Source organism: Neophocaena asiaeorientalis, unplaced genomic scaffold (genome assembly GCF_003031525.2).
Source record: "Neophocaena asiaeorientalis asiaeorientalis breed wild unplaced genomic scaffold, Neophocaena_asiaeorientalis_V1.1 scaffold188, whole genome shotgun sequence".
NCBI lineage: Eukaryota > Metazoa > Chordata > Mammalia > Artiodactyla > Phocoenidae > Neophocaena > Neophocaena asiaeorientalis.
In genome coordinates, this window is record NW_020174156.1 from 4,675,955 (window position 1) to 4,690,342 (window position 14,388).

The 14,388-nt window shown below is 40.8% G+C and overlaps 1 protein-coding gene across 1 annotated transcript in view; it reads left to right on the forward strand.

Annotated features, from left to right (window-relative positions):
• Nucleotides 1-2,102: 2,102 nt before the first annotated feature.
• The window catches only part of PIK3CA (phosphatidylinositol-4,5-bisphosphate 3-kinase catalytic subunit alpha), a 108,206-nt gene continuing 95,920 nt past the window's right edge, over nt 2,103-14,388 (forward strand). The window contains 1 exon segment of the mRNA XM_024755104.1: nt 2,103-2,495. The gene's annotated coding sequence lies outside the window, so the exon portion shown is untranslated.

A 14,388-nucleotide genomic window follows, 5' to 3' on the forward strand; every position in this document is an offset into this window, starting at 1 on the left:
AAAATGTATGTTTGAGACAACTTCAAATTTCCATACTTTCTGGCTTAAAGTCAGGGCAGAATAGCCTGAGACTGCCTGAAAAGCCTGCTTCCATTTCCAACATTCTATATTTGTGAAACAGGGTTTTCTGCAGTGACAGCAACCAAAACAAGATTATGGAGTTGACTGGACATAAGCAACACACTTCCGGTGTCACTGTCTCCCATCACCCCCAGATGGGACCATCTAGTTGCAAGAAAACAAGCTCAGGGCCTCCCACTGATTCTGCATTATGGTGAGTTGTATAATTATTTCATTATATATTGCAATGGAATAATAATAGAAATAAAGTGCACAGTAAATGTTATGCACTTGCATCACCCTGAAACCATCCCCCCTGCCCCAGTCCATGGAAAAATTGTCTTCCATGAAACCCGTCCCTGGTGCCAAAACAGTTGGGGACTGCTGATACAGATGCCTAACATATTCTAAACACTGAATTACAGGGAAAACACCTTCGGAAGCAAGATAAAACACATGACAGATCAATGGTCACCAAATAAACCAAATACATCAATCGTGAATTGGGCAGTAAATGCTAATCCTGCACCTCTGAGTAATCATACATTCAAGTACCAGTTATGGCATTTTCTGCTGTGACACATGGTTTCTTAAAGGCAGATTATCACATAACAAAAATCATTTAATTAGCATTTTTCTATTACAAATTAATTTTAGAAAAATTATATACCTAGCATAATTTTTCCTCACTAAGGACTATCTATTAATATCTCACTAAACTCTGGGCCTGGAAACACAATATGGGAAATGCTGCCTTACTCTTGCTTTTTTTTTTTTTTTTATTTCCTGCTCTTGAGTAACACAGTGTTCTGAAAGTGCTGAAAAACACTGGTCCAAGAAAAATATTTATAAACTTAGACCCCTGAAATGTGAGATGAAAACAAGAGCTTAAGAAAAGAAAGCACAGTAAACACAGTCAAATGAAACTATGACCACATATAGGAATGGATCTTATTTAAGATTGGGTATGGATGTGTGCTCCAGCAAAAACTGGTTATTGGTTAGCTTTTTGCTCTGGATGACAAGTTGGACTGTAACATCTCTAGAGTGGGTCACTTCCAAGTCCTCTGCTCCTTAAAATTCAAGGGAGAGCCCTAGTTTGAGGACTTGTATCACAGATTTCTACTATCACCGTTCCTACGGCTTTTCAATACAATGAAAGGCCACTAGGGGGAGAAACACGCAGAAAAGCGCATCCTTATCAGTTGTGATCTCAAAAGGCAACAGATCCTATTACTCTCAAGCAAAGAGAGGTTTCTATGGTACGCAGTACCAAAACACCTTGCATCTAATCTGCAACCGAAATGGCTTTTCTGCAGTCTCCGTGGGCGCTACGCGAAAAAAGCACGTATTCTTAATAGTCAGAAATGAATCCTACAAGCTGACTCAAATCTGGGGGAAAAAAGGACATTGCAAAAGGTCTCCCCTGCAAAAGGTCTCCCCGAGTGAGTCAAAGAATTGCGGTGGGATGTGGCAGTGCATTCCTCTTTCCGGATGGGCTATACCTTAACCTTACGTTGGCAGAAGGACGCGTAGCAACGTTTTGTAAAAGGCGTTGTTTCTAGTATTGATATCCAATTCTGGTTAGCCACTGACAGAGGCGGTTAGCCACCACAACCCCTTCCCTCGCCCCTAAACTAGAGGAAATCTCATTTCCTCTACGGGCGTAAAAGTGAATGGACCCGCTTCCTCCCAGTACTCCTCTCTGTATCTCTCGCTCGTAGAAACAGATGTACGACACATATGCCGCCACAGGATGACGAAACAGCCTCACTACTGCAAAAGACAACAGCATTAAATACCAGCGCGCCAGAAAAGCACCCATAACGCCACCCCAGCTTCAGGAACAACACCAAAGCGCAAGCGCAGTGGCACACTGTTACCCGATTTACCCACTTCCCACTCCTGGTCTCCGCAGTTTCACTTCCCTTCATTTGCTCATCTGCTTCCGGGGCATAGTAGGCTTGGCCCCTCCTCAGCTCTCACCCTCCTCTGCCCGAGGAGGGGGGAGTCGAGGGGGTGGGGAAGAGTTCGTTGTTTGTTTACACGATGTGAGCGGAAAAAGAGACCAATAAAGTTTATTCTGGAAACAAAAGGAAAAAAACAGGGGTGACAGAGAAAGGAGACGGGGGCGGGGGCGTGTGGCTGGGGCTAGCGAGGAGAAGCAACGAGAAGGAGAAAGCGGCAGTTCCGGTGCCGCCGCTGCGGCCGCTGAGGTCTCGGGCTGCTGCCGCCGGGCCGCTGGGGCTGGGGCCGCCGGCGAGGCAGGGCTCGGGCCCGGCCGGGCAGCTCCGGAGCGGCGAGGGAGAGGGGCCGGGAGGCGGGGGCTGTGCCGCCCGCTCACCTCTCCCTCGGCGCCGCCGCCGCCGCCGCCGCCGCCCGCGGGGCTGGGACCCAATGCGGTTAGAGCCGCGGAGCCTCGAGGAGCCCCAAGCGTGAGTAGAACGCGGACTGGCCGGGAGCGGGCGCGGTCGGGATGGGGCCGGGTGGGTGCTCGTCTTGGGCGGGGGCTGCCTGCCGGTCGTTTCTCTCAGCGTCGGCCCGCATCGGAGTTCGCTGCGATCGCCGCTCTCTCTCCCCCGCCTGCTGCTGGCCTCACCCAGATGCAGAGGCGAGGGTTCGCCGCTCCCTCTTTTCTCCCTCTGGCTGCAGCCTCGCTCCTCGTTTCCTTCCTCTCCCATTTTTGGGGATGGGGCGGCTAGGACTGAGGAAGTGCGCCCAGGGCCTCCGCCCCGGCCGCGGTGGCTCGGTCCCCCTCGCCCTTGCACATCCACCCGGCCCGCGAGCACCGCGGCGTGAGGGATCCCGGCGCCGAGCCGCGAGCTGTTCCTGAGGGGCTGTCACGCCCGAGGACTCCGGCCCCGCCAGCCCGGCGACCCTGCGTTTGCCTCATACTGGGTTTAAATCGCCCGGCTGGGGCTTGGAAGGAAAACCTCCCCCCACCCTGCTGTTCTCCTCCCACCCTTCCTCTCGAAGTTGTTGTTTTCGTCTTAACCGAGACAGTCAAACGTATTGGATCTTTCATTCATAGACCTGAGACGTTGTCTCGTGATTTGTGCCTTTACTAATTCTATTATGTGGTGCCTGCTGCATAGCTCCTAAGTGGCTCGGAAAGGTAGGGTAGCGCCCAGGATTGGGCTGTGTCAACACCAGACGTTCGACCAGTGTGTTTTGATCGCGGTTTGAGGGATTTATTTTAGGATGCAAAAGGAATAGTGGTGATGGTGGCTAGTTACCAGACTTAGGAATCGAAAGCTCTTTTCTTGGATGTCAGTAATTGGGGAGCTGTTTACGTAGTTATGTAAAGGGTAAAGGGAGCGCAACAAGAGGGGGCTCTGTAAAAACAGCCTACATATTCTTTAGTGAAGTAGAGTTGTGATTTTGTTTGGTGAAGCTTCCTCATTCCAGCACTGCGCCTTTGTGCACATGCAGGACATGGGTTTGCGAGATGATGTTTTGAATCGTAGTTTGTGAGGCCTGGGAGAACCTCTAGAAAACTTGGGTAGGTGAACTCCTGGTAACTCAAGTCGTCGGTAGTTAACTGCGGCCACATTTGAACTACTGTGGGCAGTACTGATCGCATGTTTTCCTGCTCAGAAGATGGGTTCTCTGGGTATTTGCTTACATTGCACCGTACAAAATTTGTTTATTTGCTGGATTGCGTGTTGTTAAGGAAAGACCTGCAAAATACTTAAGATACCATATTGCTAATTTAATTTGTATAAATCAGAACACGTCTTTATTAATGAACTCCAGAAGCAATTGCAGTGTAAGAATTTGTTAATATGTTTGTGTATTCAAGTTTTAACATTTTTTAACTGAAGCATTGAATTCTGGTTGACAGCATAGACCTCTATCTAAACATCACATGTCCTGGAAAATTTTAATTATTAGATTAACTGTTCTGCAGTGTCATCAGCCAAAATTATCTGAAGAGGGCCCAGTGTGTGTGTGTGTGTGTGTGTGTGTGTGTGTGTGTGTGTGTTCGTGTTTTGTTTTGTTTTCTAAGTTTTCTCATTTCACGTTTTTGGATAAAATTAAATTTCATCCATAACTTTTTTCAAAAGTTTCTTGTGGGTTTTTCATCATTGTAAAATAGAGTGCTTTCCTATTAAAATCACAAAATAGGTCATTGAAAGAAGTGATAGCACATCGTAGTAGTAATAGCAATGTTTTGTTTTCTAAGTTTTCTCATTTCACGTTTTTGGATAAAATTAAATTTCATCCATAACTTTTTTCAAAAGTTTCTTGTGGGTTTTTCATCATTGTAAAATAGAGTGCTTTCCTATTAAAATCACAAAATAGGTCATTGAAAGAAGTGATAGCACATCGTAGTAGTAATAGCATCATGAAATGAAGGTGAATGAATATTAATAGTTTATCATTGACTATGAATATAAAGTTTGAAAGGCATTCCTATCAGTTTCAGTTGAAGAGTTAAAAATGAACCACATATAAATGCAGAACAGTGTTTTTATATGTCTAAAGTTTTTTTTTCAATTTTAAGTAAATTGGGTAGAGCATTAAAGAGAGATCACTAAATACAAATGCTGTACTTAAACCCCAAAATTACCACGTGAAAGTGTATATTCTCATGGGCAAGATATATGTGAAAGTGAGACTATAAAAGAGCAGTGGCTTTGCCTGGCTCTGGATGGAACAGCCCTTCTTGAGGCAGAGCTTCCTTCCTGTCAGTGGAAGATCCTCTCCATCCCAAATAAGTATTCCCTTAAAAAAAAAAAGTAAATTTATAAATTAAATACATATATGATAAGGTAGATCATACATTTCCTAAAACAGTTTACTTTGTGTATAACTTTCCTTATTAGTGCCCTTTACTGAATAAAGAATTTTTAACATTAGCTATTACCATTTAAAGGGCATTTTGCTCTGTTGATCTGTTTATTTACAAAGGGCTAACTTAATCCCGTTTGATCTCTTTAGAAACTAAAATAGTATTAAAAGGATCAGTTCTCTATTATTTAAATATCTTGAACTTCAAGGTGGGGGTGATTCTTTAAATGAAATGTGTTTCTTAAGCATCATAAAAGATTTTATCTCTGGTGAAAATATTTATAATCTTTAAAATTGTGCAACTTTAGAAGCATAAATCTTGGAAAACTATGGTTTATATTTTATTAGCATAGTTATTGAGCTATTTTATTAAATATATTTATCTTGAGCTACACAACAGCCCTGTAGAGAAGGCAGTATTACTGTCTCTGAGAAATGACATTTTAATCTAAGGTCAGACAGATGTCAGGTGACAACTCATTGACAAAACTAATGCTTTTGACTCCTTTCATTTTATCATGCTACCTCTAACCTGCTCCAGCCTGCTTTTTAATAGGTAAAGAAACTAGGGCCCAGAGATACTAAGATCACCTTTTCCCTTATTTGCAGTAATAAATGTATATGTTTAATTTCCCATATAGCTTAAACAGTGGTTTTTGATCCTGGCCACATATTAGTATCATCTAGTTAGCTTTTTAAAAATATCAGTGCTGGGGTCTCATTCCTAGAGATTCTGATTTAATTGGTCTGAGAGGGACCCCAGACATCTGTTTATTTGTTTTTAGGTTCCCCAGGTAATTCTAATAGACACGATTGTAAAGCCCTTGCTTTCGAAGACCTATATGATTTGTTTCTTGCTTCTCTCTCTAGGTTCATCTCTTCCTCCTCCTCCTCCAGCTCACTTGGCCTTTTCCTGCTTCATGTGCAAATGCTGTTTGCTTTTCCTGAAACATTTGCATATTTCATACCCTTTCCTTAACTGGTTGATTCCTACTCTTCTTTCATATCAACTCCTTTGAAAAGTCTAGTCTGGGTTAGGTGCCCTTGCTTCCTGTTCCCATAATATCTTGTACTCCTCTGTCATAGCATTGACTCTGCATTGGTAATTGCCAATTTATTTGTTGGTATCCTCCACCAAGATGTAAATCATGAGAAGGAGAGGGGCTCTATCTTATATACAGTTGTATTCTCATTGCCAAGCACAGTAGCCAGTACATAATAGGCAGTTATTCACTGAATAAATAAATATATTGACAACAGACTTCTTTACAACATGTAATAATTTATAAATGCCAATTAAGCTTTTATTCTTGTCAAACACATTTATTATTTTTGGTCACTAAATATGTACATCCCTGCACCTGCCACACATATGAATTTTATTTGGAGACAGTTGAGATGTTCTAAATTACATATAAATTATATCAAGAGTGATACTCAACCTCAAGCACACACACACACACACACACACACACACACACACACAAATAATTATACACAGAACTGTGCTGGAAATCAGGAGATATGGATTCAAATCCCAGCCTCACCACAAGTGTGTGACCTTGGGCAAGTCTCAATCTTTTGGGGCCTCAGTTTCCTCATCTGTAACATAGAGGAATTGTACTGGATGTTCTACATGGTACTCAGTGATCTTGCCTTAAAATCCTATGAGTACTAAAAATATTGACTTTGGAAAATCTGAACCTGCTTGAATCAAAACCTGGCTTCTATACTTACTGGCAGGATTACTTTGGACAGATTTCCTAATGTGTATAATGGGAGTAATTACTACTCAACAGACTTGTTGTTGTTGTTGTTGAATTAAATGAGATAATATAGATCCAAGAAAGTTTTTGTCCTGGATCAGATGTTTAAAACATGTTCATTTCCTTTCCCCTTAAAAGGTGTTAGATCTCATGATTGGACTTATTTGAGATAAGAAAAAAGACAGTTTATGTAATAAATCCTGTTTTCCACTTTGCTGACTGCTAGCTCTACAGATATGACTAGGGACCAAAAACCACGTGGCTTTTAGTTTCATTTTCTTAGAACCTTATTCCACTGTCAAAACATCCAGGTGTTAGTCAACCTGCTTGGGAAAGAATTATACCTAGAAGTTTGAACCATGACAGGATAGCAAGTGTCAAGCTATCTATACATCCATAATACATAATATGGAGGAAGGAAGAATCTAAACTGATGACCTTATGCCATCTCCAAAGATAAGTAAAATCAGACTTGACCATTCCAAAAGAATGGACAGATTAAAACTAAGGATGATTTACAAAAGAAGACCCAGAGATTTTGGTGAAACCTCTGTTTGCCAGACCTTAAAATTCAGGAACATTTATTTAGTAATTTCTAGGAGATACAGGGAGTATACTTCTGGTCAGGACCAATTTCAGAATATTGTTCTCAATATCAGAAGTGGTTACAGATATCAGCAGACTGAAGTTATTGATATCTTTCTCTATTTGGGAGCCATGTATCTTAATTTTATATGGTTATTTTAACCTTCATTTATTTGGTAATAGAGTTACCTTACATACAATGTAATAGTATCTCTGCTGAAGTTTCTGGATACAAGTCTTATTTTTGTATAAAGCAAATTGACTTGTCTGAGTTCTCCCTTAAGTTTATGTTTAAAGTGAACTTTATTATCTTTTTAGAAAAAGTACTGTAATAAAAATTAAAAATAGCGGGTAGGAGAAACTGAAGTCTTAAGTGTGTAAAAAAGGAAGCATGAGGGAACACACAGTGGAGTCTGAGGATTCGATTTAAAGGCTGGAGATTTCCATCATTCAGAAAGGTTATTCAACCTTAGATATACTGATAACGTTTTATGGACATTTATATTATTCACATTTAATCCTTTATTAACATGAATCAGTTGATGCTGGTTAAGGAATTTTTAGATGTTCTCTCTCCCTCTCCTCAACTATACAGTTTGGGGAGTTTAAAGTTAAAATGCTTCAACAAAAAGTTTATAAATTTATAGTAAAAGTGGTGGTTTAGAGTTTTTTCTTCAAGTTTAATATTTCTTACAGTGAAACTGTTTTTAGTATGGATTATGGTGCTGTGGTCTCGATGGCTGAAAGACTAAATTCCAATCCCAAACTGCTACTTTGTGTTTGTGTAAGGGGGAGAGGAGGCAGACTGTATCACATCTTTGCCTCTCTTTCTGCAATGATACAATAGGAATTATAATGTTGCTTGCTAATAATTCATATAATTAATGACATAATTTAAATGATCCAAATTGCATAAAATTATTCATGGGGAAATGTGTACATATTAATCATTATTTTAAATTTATACGTAGTACAAGAATAACATATTTCGTATTTGGTCTGACAATTAAACACTCATTTCTTCTGTATCATTTTGCTAGTTAGCTTGATAGTTTATCTAAATTGCACTCATTTATAAGAGGTTAAGTTTTAGTAACTTTTAATATATAATTGGAATTGTTACAAAGGAGTCTCTGTATCAGGGCCAGCATTGCCATTTGAAATAAGTGTGGGATTTTAAAAGAAAAAAAAAAGTAAGAATTTTTACAGGCCATACTTATCTGCTACACTTCAGATTTTAAATATTTGTGTAGTGGAAGCCAAATAAGTCAGTGTTGTGATGTGAAAAAAGCTACACTAGGATAGAATCATTCTGTTCTGATCATAACTCTCTTGCCATACTCACCAAGAATTAGTAAGATTCAGTGGAGAGATACATCTTATAAAGTACTGTAGAGATTTAAAGCAATATTATGAAGATAGTTTTAAGCATAAATTTTTTAACAGGAGGAGACCATGTTTGTGTCCATTCTTATATCCTCAGCACGTAGCATAGTACCCAAAAGTAGGTGATCAGTAAGTGATATTTTTGCAGTAGAATCATAATTGGGAATCAAAACACTTTTCATATCTTTCTGTCAATTAGTAGCTATATATTTTAAACTATCTGAAAAGTATATAAATTGCTGTGCCAGTCTTAGTTGATCATTTACTGAATATAGATTTGAAGTAGATAGGAAACACATTTCTATAAGTTGTTAACTAGTGCATATTTCTACTGATGTTTGTAGACATTTTAAACAAAGATTGATAGATTAGGAGAAGCCGTGTCCTAAAAGAACATTGGGTCAAGAGTCTGAAAATCTAGGTTCTATATTGAACTATTAACTAGCTCTTTGGCGTTAGTCTTTACCTTTTAGCACTTTTCTTTACCTGCAAAATTTCTAAGGTTCTTTACAACTCCAAAATGCTATGAGATTCCTAGCATTTTAAAGTCTCTTTCTTTTTTTTTATTTTAATTTTTTAATTTATTTTTTTGGCTGTGTTGGGTCTTTGTTGCTGCACATGGGCTTTCTCTAGTTGTGGCAAGCGGGGGCTACTCTTCGTTGTGGTGCATGGGCTTCTCATTGCAGTGGCTTCTTTTGTTGTGGAGCACAGGCCCTAGGCGCATGGGGTTCAGTAGTTGCGGATCACGGGCTCTAGAGCGCAGGCTCAGTAGATGTGGTGCACGGGCTTAGTTGCTCCGTGGCATGTGGGATCTTCCCGGACCAGGGATTGAACCCGTGTCCCCTGCATTGGCAGGCAGATTCTTAACCACTGCACCACCAGGGAAGTCCTAAAGCCTATTTCTGATTTCAGGGAAGAGTAAGTTAAGCCACTCCCTAGAGGGAAGATGGTCCTATCTCAGTTTGTTGTATCTTCAGAAGCAAAAATCTTTTTTTCTGCCTTTTTATAAATTTGCACATATTTGAAGGCCCTTTGTGAAATTCTGTGACAGAGAAAAGCTGCCATCAGAAAAGAATGGACTGCAAAGATTTTCTTTCTTTCTTTCTGAAAGCTTCAGTGACTTTGGAGGATCAAAGTTGTACAGGCATGGCCATTTTGGTTACTGGCAAAGGCATTGCCAGTAAGCGACTGACAGGCATTGAGAGTAGATCATCCATTGCACACCAGTTGCCAGGGTTATGAAGGCCAGAAAACCTGTCACAGCACCCTTAATAGCCATTGGCAACCATCTTTACTTTAGTTAAAGACTTCTAGGAAAATATGTTCCATACTTTCCTTTGGTAACCCATCCCACTAGATGGTTTTCAGAAAATATGTTCTAATCTTAGAAACATAATTCCAGAGGCATAGTAACCCTCTTTTTTCTAGATGTATCCTCTATTGTGCAGACAGATATATGAAAAGATGACAAAAATAATTGTCCTTGTCAGAAAACAATGGTGTATATGCTACTGATTTGTTGTTTCTATGAATGTTCAAATTACCTTCAACTTTTGAATAGTTTTTAACCAGCAAACTGTTCAGGTAATGAGGTATTATTTAGAGTTATTTTGAGTATGTACTCATTTTTCAACAAGCTAAGCAGATTTCTGTGGCTTTTCTTTGACAGATCATCCTTTTCCAAGTACTTTTCTGATGGACTTACTGCAGGTCTAGACCTGAAAGTACTATTGCATTTTGAAACAATTGACTGCCTTTAGCCTAAAAGCAAGTGAATTGTATGTGTGTGTGTTGGGTTTTTCCTTAGGAGGTTAACTTCTTGACAAGTACAAAAACCTTGGAGTTTTCTGCTAAATAAGCTGCTTTTCTGGAATATAGATTTATGGGGCATGTGATCAAAAGTAAAGCAGCATTAATGGGGAAAATTGTCAGGAAAAAGATTGAAATTAGGCACAACTATAAAGTCGATCTGAAATCAAATCATATATGACCGCAAAGAAAGGAAAAATTGTATTTTCACACTGTCATTTTTATACTTATTGTAAGTATTAGCAGTAACATCATTTTAAATTTATATTTCCTATGAAGATTTCCTTAAAATCTAATGGCTATTATTTGCAGTTGAGACCTTGATAGGCAGCATCTTAAAGTATTTATGAAAGTGATATTCATACTCTTTTTCTCTAAGTATATACCAGTTGTAAAAGTTGAACATGACTTTATCAAAGCAGTTTCTGTACTAGTCTTGATAATTACAATGGTAGTAAAATCCAAAACAATTTATAATATTAGTGATTTTATGGTTCGGAGACTGGTAGTTTGTTTTCACTAGAAGTGACCAACCTTCAAATTTCTTAGTGATATTGTAGGACTTAAGATTGCCTCAAAATCACTGTAAATAATTTTGACTATTTCTATGCAGTGAAATGGCTCTTTTTACAGCCATGTGTTGTTCACAGACACTACTAATATACAGCTAAATGATCTACTAATGAACAACGACTGAAGCACAGCTAAATGTATCATGCGATGGTGTTTTGTTGAGTTTAAATATCAGATATATAAATTTGTTATGTACATTCCTCCTGCAAATAACTTTTTTCCCCAGCCAAAATGGGAGCAAGTAATCTGACAACAGTACAGAATATTTGAAGTCAGAACAGTCTTAGAAAATACACAAAATATGGTCAGTGTATGTAGGCTTCTTTAATTTTCTTTTCCTAAATATATGTCACAATGGCTAAGAGCATGTGCTCTGAAGCAAGACTGTCAAAATTTCTAGTTTTGTAATTGAGGGCAAATTATTTAACCTGTCTGGGTTAAATATTCTCTGGGTTAATACGTATTTCCTCGTTTGTAGAAAAGGGATAATAGCAATACCTACATCATAATATTATAATGAAGGTTAAATGCCGAATACATGAAAGCATTTAGAACAGTGCCTAGTACATAGTAAGCACTTAATAAATATCTGTATGCTACTTGAGAGCACTAACCATGTCATATTCATCGATTTATTTGGGGGCTTTAACATTATGTAGTGAATTGAACCCTGTACATTTTGAGGATTTACTAATGAATCCTTTCTCTGGAGAGTGAACGGTAAGGTTCCTTTCTAACAAGCTTCTTGACATTACTGCTTGCTTTTTGTTCTATTACAACTTTTTAAAGTTTCATTCTCACTCTGGGAATTTGAATTCTATTTCATACCTAGTCCTAAGAGAAGTTAGCATATAGAGATTTAGCATGATCGGAATGAAGGTTTAGTGGACAGAAAGGAATTAAGTAAATGGACGTACATTTTTCACCCTAGTCTGAGCTTCCTATGGATTGTTTTTCCCTGTCCATTCCTGGAATCTCAGAATCCTCAGATGTCCTTTTTCTTTTTCTTTTTTGTTGAAGTATGGTTGATTTATGATATTAAATTAGTTTCAGGTATACAACATAGTGATTTAGTATTTTTCTAGACTATACTCCGTTTAAAGTTATAATAAAATATTGGTGGAGATCACTGGGGAAGATGGCGGAAGAGTAAGACGCGGAGATCACCTTCCTCCCCACAGATACACCAGAAATACATCTACACGTGGAACAACTCCTACAGAACACCTACTGAACGCTGGCAGAAGACCTCAGACCTCCCAAAAGGCAAGAAAGTCCCCACGTACCTGGGTAGGGCAAAAGAAAAAAGAATAAACAGAGACAAAAGGATAGGGACGGGACCTACACCAGTGGGAGGGAGCTGTGAAGGAGGAAAGGTTTCCACACACTAGGAAGTCCTTTCGTGGGTGGAGACTGCGGGTGGCAGAGGGGAAAGCTTCGGAGCCACAGAGGAGAGCACAGCAATAGGGGTGCGGAGGGCAAAGCGGAGAGATTCCCACACCGAAGATCGGTGCCGACCGGCACTCACCAGCCCGAGAGGCTTGTCTGCTCACCCGCTGGGGCGGGCGAGGCTGGGAGCTGAGGCTTGGGCTTCGGTTGGAGCACAGGGAGACGACTGGGGTTGGCGGCTTGAACACAGCCTGCAGGGGGGTTAGTGCACCACGGCTAGCCGGGAGGGAGTCCGGGGAAAAGTCTGGACCTGCCAAAGAGGCAAGAGACTTTTTCTTCCCTCTTTGTTTCCTGGTGCATGAGGAGAGGGGATTAAGAGCGCTGCTTAAAGGAGCTCCAGAGACAGGCGCGAGCCGCGGCTAAAAGCGCGGACCCCAGAGACGGGCATGAGACGCTAAGGCTGCTGCTGCCGCCACCAAGAAGCCTGTGTGCGAGCACAGGTCACTATCCACACCCCCTTCCGGTGAGCCTGTGCAGCGCGCCACTGCCAGGGTCCCGTGATACAGGGACAACTTCCCCGGGAGAACGCATGGCGTGCCTCAGGCTGGTGCAACGTCCTGCTGGCGTCTGCTGCCGCAGGCTCACCCTGCACTCCGTACCCCTCCCTTCCCCCAGGCTGAGTGAGCCACAGCCCCTGAAGCAGCTGCTCCTTTAACCCCGTCCTGTCTGAGCGAAGAACAGACGCCCTCAGGCGACGTACACGCAGAGGCGGGGCCAAATCCAAAGCTGAGCCCCGGGAGCTGTGAGAAAAAAGAAGAGAAAGGGAAATCTCTTGCAGCAGCCTCAGAAGCAGCGGATTAAAGCTCCACAATCAACTTGATGTACCCAAAGCATCCCAAACTGAGGAGGTGGATTTTGAGAGCAAGATTTATTATTTTTTCCCTTTTTCCTCTTTTTGTGAGTGTGTATGTATATGCTTCTATGTGAGATTTTTTCTGTATAGCTTTGCTTCCACCATTTGTCCTAGGGTTCTATCCGTCCATTTTGTATTTTATTTTTTTCTTTAAAAATTTGTTTTTTCTTAATAATAATTTTTTATTTTAATATCTCTATTTTATTTTATCTTACTTTATCTTGTTTTATCTTTTTTTTCTTTCCTTCCTTCCTTCCTTCCTTCATCCCTCCCTCCCTCCCTCCCTTCTTCCTTCCGCTCTTTCTTTCTTTCTACTTTTTCTCCCTTTTATTCTGAGCCATGTGGATGAAAGGCTCTTGGTGCTGCAGCCAGCAGTTAGTGCTGTGCCTCTGAGGTGGGAGAGTCAACTTCTGGACACTGGTCCAGAAGAGACCTGCCAGCTCCACATAATATCAAATGGCGAAAATCTCCCGGAGATCTCCATCTCAACACCAGCACCCAGCTTCACTCAACGACCAGCAAGCTACAGTGCTGGACACCCTATGCGAAACAACTAGCAAGACACGAACACAACCCCATCCATTAGCAGAGAGGCTGCCTAAAAAATCATAATAAGTCCACAGACACCCCAAAACACACCACCAGACGTGGACCTGCCCACCAGAAAGACAAGATCCAGCCTCATCCACCAGAACACAGGCACTAGTCCCCTCCACCGGGAAGCCTACACAACCCACTGAACCAACTTTAGCCACTGGGGACAGATACCAAAAACAACGGGAACTACAAACCTGGAGCCTACAAAAAGGAGACCCCAAACACAGTAAGATAAGAAAAATGAGAAGACAGAAAAACACACAGCAGATGAAGGAGCAAGATAAAAACCCACCAGACCTAACAAAGAGGAAATAGGCAGTTTACCTGAAAAAGAATTCAGAATTATAATAGTAAAGATGATCCAAAATCTTGGAAATAGAAGAGAGAAAATGCAAGAAACATGTAACAAGGACCTAGAAGATCTAAAGATGAAACAAGCAATGATGAACAACAAAATAAATGAAATAAAAAATACTCTAGATGGGGGCTTCCCTGGTGGCGCAGTGGTTGAGAGTC